The following is an 8375-nucleotide window of genomic DNA, read 5'->3' on the forward strand; positions in this document are numbered from 1 at the left end:
CAAGCCATGAAAATATCAGGCTTCCTCTCTCTTCTTTCTCCCTCTTTTCTTTCGATGGAGTCGTTGATTGCCTTCACCATGCCCACCGAAAATCAAGATCGGAGATACCACCGGAACCAAGGTAAGGTCCCAATCCTTCCTTTTCTCTCTCTTGCTCATCTTCTCACAACCCCAGACCTCACCGTCGGCCATCGATTTTGCTGGAAATAAATTTCAAGGAAGATCCCCTGTTTTCTCCATGTTACTTTCCTTTTTTTTTTTCTTTCCGTCACTGGTTGCCGTCGTCGGTCACCAGACCAGATCTCTTGACGTCATCAGGACTGCTCCACCGATCAGAGTGGTGGTCAGTTGGGGGGGAGGCCCTTAGTTCGGGAACAAGGGGGAGGAAGGACCTCCCCTGTTTCGTGAAGAAGAGAACCACACAAGTCCTCTGCTCCCGTGAAAAGAAAAGAAAAAGAAAAAAGAAAAAGAAAGAAAAAAAGAAAAGAAAAAGAGAAAGAGAAAAAAAATAGACAAAAAAAGAAAAAAAGAAAAAGAAGAAAGAGAGAATTTTCTCTCTCTCATCTCTCTCCTTTTTCTTCCTCTTTCCTCTCTCCTCTCTCTATCTTCTCTCTCTAAATTCTCTCTCTATTTTCTCTCTCTAGATCTTTCTCTCTTTTTATGAATTTTGTCTCTCTAGGATCTTTCTCTACTCTCTCTTTGATTGCATCACAGACCCTAGGATAAATTTGAAATAAAAATATGATGATTTGAGATTGCTCCAAAATTCGTACGGTAGATCTGATCCTAGTCCGATCCTATTCAAAATTTGTAACACTTGATTCATATTGAGTCATCCTGATAGGACCTCTGGTGATCTCGACCATGATTACCTCATCTGAAGGATACGAAGATTTCTCTCTCCACTTTCTCTCTCTACTTTCTCTCTCTAGAATTTTTTCTCTCTTCATGGATTTTTTTTCTCTAGAAGTCTTATGAATCAGTGGAGGCTCCAGATACTTAGATAAATCCTAATTTTGATTAATCCTAAGAGAGGTCTTCGATTTGTGTTATTAGGATCGATTATCGATAATTTCTCTATATATGATTTTATATTGATCAGAATCATGAAGAGATGATTGTCTGCATATGATATCGAGTGAAATATTTTGTTAAAAAAATTCATAAATCAAAGAAGAACATTAATTTCTGTGCTTGGATCAGTCACCGATAAAGGTAAGAATCCCTGTACATGATCATTATTATATATATGCTATTTTACTGTTGGTCTTGCATTATTGATTTTGCATCATCGGATTTGAGATCGATGAATTTATTATACCTGAGATACTGTTATTTGATTTTGAGCATGAGTATGTTATGTCAATATATATGTATTAGAGATTGATGGTATGATTATATGGATATGACATATCTGAATTGATCATAATGCAAGTCGGAATTGATTTGATGAAATCAACACATAATAATTAAATGAAAAGAAAGAGATATATGGTATGGACTAGCCTCGTCACATGGAACAGCCCGCCAAGAGCTTATGCCTGAGACAGCCCGCTAGGAGCTTATGCCTAGGACAGCCCCCACTGGCTTATAGGTGGATCAGCCGGTCAGGAGCTCATGTCTGAGACAACCCGCCAGGAGCTCATGCCTAGGACAGCCTCTCACGGGCTTTCATACGTGGGACAGCCGATCAGGAGCTCATCCTGGGACAGTCTTGAAAGACTTTTTAAGTGAATTCGATCCGGATGATGACTGAGGTATAGACTTGGATAGTCCAGAGCCAGAAAGAAAATGTTAAAAAAATCATGTGATTATGAAAAGAGAAATGAAAGATAAGACATGAAACAATTGTTGAACAAAAGTGTTTCACCTATTAACATATGATGATGCATCTATTTTAACAAGACAGAAAATTTATGAATGTTTGCATTATTCTGGACATTGAACATGAGATTTTATATTTTATTGCTTATCCTTATTTTCAGATTATATTACTATATCAGTATGATATGGAAATTCTTACTGGGCTGTAAAGCTCACACCCTTTTATCTTTCTTTTTCTTCTCAGAGTTACAGGATGCTTATGATTGGCTATGGCTTGGATTTACGGGTGAGCATAAGGATAAATAGAGTGTCATAGTATCTGATCAGAGAATTGAAAAAATTTAATTTATAATTATGCAAGGTTTTATGAATTATTGTTGAAATTAATTGTTATGGATGTTAAGATTGTAATATTTTATTTTGGCCTTGCATATTCTTTAGGGCTTGCTCTAAGGAGTGTGCGGCCATCACGTATCCGATCCGGGTGTTGGGTTCGGGGCGTGACAGAATGGTATCAGAGTTTAGGTTATGATCATTGGAGATTACGATATAAATGATTAGGATGTGATAGAATAATATCAGAGCTTAGGTTTAAGATCATCAGAGATTATGAAGAGATATTAAAACTTTATGTAAGATCAGTAGGATGTAACAGAGTGGCATCTGAGCTAGAGCTTAGGTTACGTTCATTTGGAGACAATGATACAAGTGATTAGGATATGACAGAACAGTACTAGAGCCCAAGTTTAAGGTCACTAGGGATTGTCATATAAGTGATATCAAAACTTGAAGATTATAATCAATAGAGTATGATATATATTACAATTTAGGTTATGATCATTAGAAAATATGATTTAAGTGGTATTTAAGCTTAAGATTATAAGTATTTAAAATTATGACTTTAGTGATATTTAAACTTAGGTTATGATCATGAGGAACATGATAGATATAAAAGAAAAAATTTAATATTTAGATTTCGAATCAATAGATATTAAGATGAAATTTATGTATAAGTGGCATATGATATCTATAATAGAATTGATGAGTTATATCTTAGATTTTAATTAGTAAGGTTGACCTAAGTATGAAAAGAGTTGACCTTGGAATAAAGTGGGAGGTATTGATAAGTTATGTTGAGTATACTAGAGGATTTTGGAATGTAAAACTTATATGATTGAAGATCATGATAATTTTTTTAATTTCAATGATAATTGTCTGAGCATTATGAATTTGGACTTATCAAAGAAAGTTAATTAGGGTATGGTCTAAGAATAAATTACATCATATGAGAGAGAAATATTTTTGAACACTGAACCCATAAGAGGTCATATATGAAACTCAATCTTAGATGAAAAATATACTTGAATTTTATTATGAGAATATGAGATACGCATCTTGATAAAATTTTTGGTTACTCAAAATATCATATTCTGAATATGATTCCTTGATCTTTCAAGTTGCATTGAATTTCAAGTCAAAAGTTTATTTTTCTAAGTGGATCAAAAGTATTTTGATATTGTTGTTAAATTAAAGAAGAAAATTTATTTTGTCAGAGTATGATATATAGGTTATGATGAAATCCTTAATAATTCGTATTACTATCTTTGGATTAGATTTTTTTAATTTTTCTTGTGATTGTTGAAGATGGTGAAGTGTATTAATTATTCAAGTCAAAGTTTGGATTATTTTTTTTTAAATTGAACTAAGACATCTTGTTAGTGTTAAATTTTGAATGACTTGTACAAGAGACAAGATTTTGTATGGATTTATCGATTAATATTAAGGGTTGTGATGAAGAGAGTTCTATAGAAAATAATTAAGTTGATTCTACTTAAGGATGTTGGCTTGAGTTCTTCTAGTTTGTCAAGTTAGAATTAATTCTTTTAAAAAGAAAGATTGATTTAGAAATTATCTAAATGATTGTAAAATAAGTCTAAGGTTAATTCCAATTAATTCTAGACAAGTTGGATTCTTGAAGAGTGATGAAACTTATGCAATGATTTCAAATATAGGAAGTGGATCAAGATTTAATTTTTATATGCTATATCCAAAGGTAGTAAAGATAAAGAAACTTAAAATTTTGTCCTAAGTTTTATATAAAATTTGAAAGTTGGATCTGTCCTGGATTGATCTAACATATAAGGATATTTTATCTTGATAGACTTATATAATTTGATAAATTAAGATCAGAGTGCGCAGCAAAAGCGTGGTAGATTAAATTGATTAGAAATATTAATCTTTTAAATCAAAAGATATTATGATGAAATACATTAGTTGCAAATAAGGAAGAATTTTATTGATAATGAAAGGATACTATAAATTTTGATCTAATTTGATCATAGCCGGATAATTTTTGTCAGTAGATTGCTTCATTGTAGATAATGCCAAAAAAAAAAAATTAGATATCTCAAGTTTATTAACAGCTTGATAGTTCTGATATTAGTTCAAACTTAGAATATCCTGACATAGATCTCATATTTTTTTCAAAATTTAATATTGTTACTTGGACTGATATAGAAGATTGAGGTTTTCTTAAGATGAGAGTTTACATATAAAATTTGTTGGAAGGTCAAGAGAAGGAAGAAATCGATGATTGTGAAGTGTGCCCGATATTTGACCTTTATTTATTTTTCTATCAAGGGTAGTCTGAGATAATTATGAATTTTGAGTGAAATGTATTAGACAAATAATGATAGTATATTAATACAAGTCCAAAATATTACAGTTCTTCAAAAAGTTGAGAAATCAATAAGAGGAGATGAATTTAAAATTTCAAATAATTTTTGTTATAACAAGATCATGAGAAATAAATAATATATATATGACATTATCGTAAGCTTGTGAATGACATGAAGAATGTATACTTTGAAATATGTATCTCGAACGACATAACTTAAATTTCGAGGATAAAATTATTTTAAAGAGGGGAGAATGTAATAACCCAGATTTAAAAAAAAAATAATAAGAAAGAAGAGAACGGAAGAGGACTCCTGATAGAGTCCATCTTCCCTCTTTGAATCAGAATGGGATTGGGACTCTAGGAGCCCTAGATCCTATCTATAAATTTCCTCTTCTTTATCTTAAGCAAGCCATGAAAACATCAGGCTTCCTCTCTCTTCTTTCTCCCTCTTTTCTTTCGATGGAGTCGTTGATTGCCTTCACCGTGCCCACCGAAAATCAAGACCGGAGATACCACCGGAACCAAGGTAAGGTCCCAATCCTTCTTTTTCTCTCTCTTGCTCATCTTCTCACAACCCCAGACCTCACCGCCGGCCATCGATTTTGCTGGAAATAAATTTCAAAGAAGATCCCTGTTTTCTCCATGTTACCTTTTTTTTTTCTTTCCGTCACTGGTTGTCGTCGTCGGTTACCAGACCCGATCTCTTGACGTCGTCGGGACTGCTCCACCGGTCAGAGTGGTGGTCAGTTGGGGGGGAGGTCCTTAGTTCGGGAATAAGGGGGAGGAAGGACCTCCCCTGTTCCATGAAGAAGAGAACCACACAAGTCCTCTGCTCCCGTGAAAAGAAAAGAAAAAGGAAAAAGAAAAAGAAAGAAAAAAAAGAAAAGAAAAAGAGAAAGAGAAAAAGAAAAATAGAAAAAAAAAAGAAAAAAAGAAAAAGAAGAAAGAGAGAATTTTCTCTCTCTCCTATCTCTCCTTTTTCTTCCTCTTTCCTCTCTCCTCTCTCTACCTTCTCTCTCTAGATTCTCTCTCTATTCTCTCTCTAGATCTTTCTCTCTTTTTATGAATTTTGTCTCTCTAGGATCTTTCTCTACTCTCTCTTTGATTGCATCACAGACCCTAGGATAAATTTGAAATAAAAATATGATGATTTGAGATTGCTCCAAAATTCGTACGGTAGATCTGATCCTAGTCCGATCCTATTCGAAATTTGTAACACTTGATTCATATTGAGTCATCCTGATAGGACCTCTGATGATGTCGACCATGATTGTCTCATCTGAAGAATACGAAGATTTCTCTCTCCACTTTCTCTCTCTAGAATTTTCTCTCTCTTCATGGATTTTCTCTCTCTAGAAATCTTATGGATCAGTGGAGGATCCAGATACTTAGATAAATCTTAATTTTGATTAATCCTAAGAGAGATCCTCGATTTGTGTTATTAGGATCGATTATCGATAATTTCTCTATATGTGATTTTATATTGATCAGGATCATGAAGAGATGATTGTCTGCATATGATATCGAGTGAAATATTTTATTTAAAAAAATCATAAATCAAGGAAGAACATTGATTTCTGTGCTTGGATCAGTCACCGGTAAAGGTAAGAATCCCTGTACATGATCACTATTATATATATATTATTTTACTGTTGGTCTTGCATTATTGATTTTGCATCGTCGGATTTGAGATCGATGAATTTATTATACCTGAGATACTGTTATTTGATTTTGAGCATGAGTATATTATGTCAATATATATGTATTAGAGTTTGATGGTATGATTATATGGATATGACATATTTGAATTGATCATAATGCAAGTCGGAATTGATTTGATGAAATCAACACATAATGATTAAATGAAAAGAAAGAGATATATGGTATGGACTAGCCTTGTCACGTGGAACAGCCCACCAAGAGCTTATGCCTGGGACAGCCCGCCAGGAGCTTATGCCTGGGACATCCCCCACTGGCTTATAGGTGGATCAGCCGGCCAGAAGCTCATGCCTGGGACAGCCCGCCAGGAGCTTATGCCTGGGACAGCCTCTCACGGGCTTTCGTACGTGTGACAGTCGGTCAGGAGCTCATTCTGGGACAGTCTTGAAAGACTTTTTAAGTGGATTCGATCCGGATGATGACTGAGGTATAGACTTGGATAGTCCAGAGCCAGAAAGAAAATGTTAAAAAAATCATGTGATTATGAAAAGAGAAATGAAAGATAAGACATGAAATAATTGTTGAACAAAAGTGTTTCACCTATTAACATATGATGATGCATCTATTTTAACAAGACAGAAAATTTATGAATGTTTGCATTATTTTGGACATTGAACATGAGATTTTATATTTTATTGCTTATCCTTATTTTTAGATTATATTACTATATCAGTGTGATATGGAAATTCTTACTGGGCTGTAAAGCTCACACCCCTTTATCTTTCTTTTTCTTCTCAGAGTTACAGGATGCTTATGATTGGCTATGGCTTGGATTTACGGGTGAGCATAAGGATAAATAGAGTGTCATAGTATCTGATCAAAGAATTGAAAAAATTTAATTTGTAATTATGTAAGATTTTATGAATTATTGTTGAAATTAATTGTTATGGATGTTAAGATTGTAATATTTTATTTTGGCCTTGCATATTCTTTAGGGCTTGCTCTAAGGAGTGTGTGGCCATCACGTATCCGATCCGGGTGTTGGGTTCGGGGCGTGACATTTTTTCCAATGATTCTTTGTCGGAATCTGAGCGATGATGGTTTGAAAAAGGAGGGCAAAGGTCAGCGATAAAGAATAGAGAGGAATTGGGGCCTCTCGCCTTATCTTCAGTGAGTTTTTGTGGCTAGCACAGCAAACCCAATGGGGGCTTCCAAGATGAAGAAGGGGAGGAAAGAGGCGGCGATGGTCGGTGATCATCAATGCTTCGAGGAGTGGAGGATTTAGGGATGAGAGGGGTCTTTAAATAAGAGTTGAGAATAGCCATCGAGAGTCTTTGAGGAAGAAGACTCCGAACGGGAGTGTCTTCTAGGCTTTTCTTTTTCTTTGGGTGGGACATGGGCCTATTAGATGATGAGCCAGTCCGATGGACTGGGCCATGGCAGGGTGAATGGGCTATTAATGGAAAGAAGTTCAGCAATCTCACCAAGGTTAAGACAGTGAGAAATTCTTTGTGCACCACGTGTGGTGCATGAATGCGCTCACCGTGCGTTATTGGCTCACGCACGAAATCGGGCAAAAAAAAAAAAAAATTCCATACTGTTGCCCGGCCCTGCATATGAGCCAATCACTGCACGCACGGTGCACAAAGAATTTCTCCAAGAAGTAAGGCATGGTTCATATTTTTTAACATTTATAGTCAGTTTTCTGGCCTATATACATGGCCGCTGATTGCTTGTCTTTTTACTAATTGAGTTGACAAGCGTTATTTTCTTTGGAGCTGACATAATCATTTGTTGACCTCTGATTCCTTTATTTATTCGGTGAAGAGTTAATACCACAAGTATAGTTAGTTTAAAAAAGAATATGGATTAGATGCATACCATGTACTACAGAGCCTACAAAGGAATGCGAGCCACCCGCTGTCTCCAAATAGTTTATCTGCATGCTCGAACAGATTTAACACTCCTTCATTTGTTATGCGGGCAAGCACAAAATAGAATTAGATTGTACGTGATTAAAGAAGGAAATTATGTATTTCTTAGTTCTAAATTTCAATTTCATATGTCGTTTGTTTCTTCTTTCAAAGAAGTGGGAGGGAGGAAAAGGCCGCCTCCACCCCTGATCAACAATTTCTGCAATGAAGAAAACATCCATGGTATGATCAACTCTGGTGGCTGGTCCATGAACTTCATAAACATATATACGTGAATA

The sequence above is a fragment of the Elaeis guineensis genome, chromosome 2 (assembly GCF_000442705.2).
Source record: "Elaeis guineensis isolate ETL-2024a chromosome 2, EG11, whole genome shotgun sequence".
NCBI classification, from domain to species: domain Eukaryota; kingdom Viridiplantae; phylum Streptophyta; class Magnoliopsida; order Arecales; family Arecaceae; genus Elaeis; species Elaeis guineensis.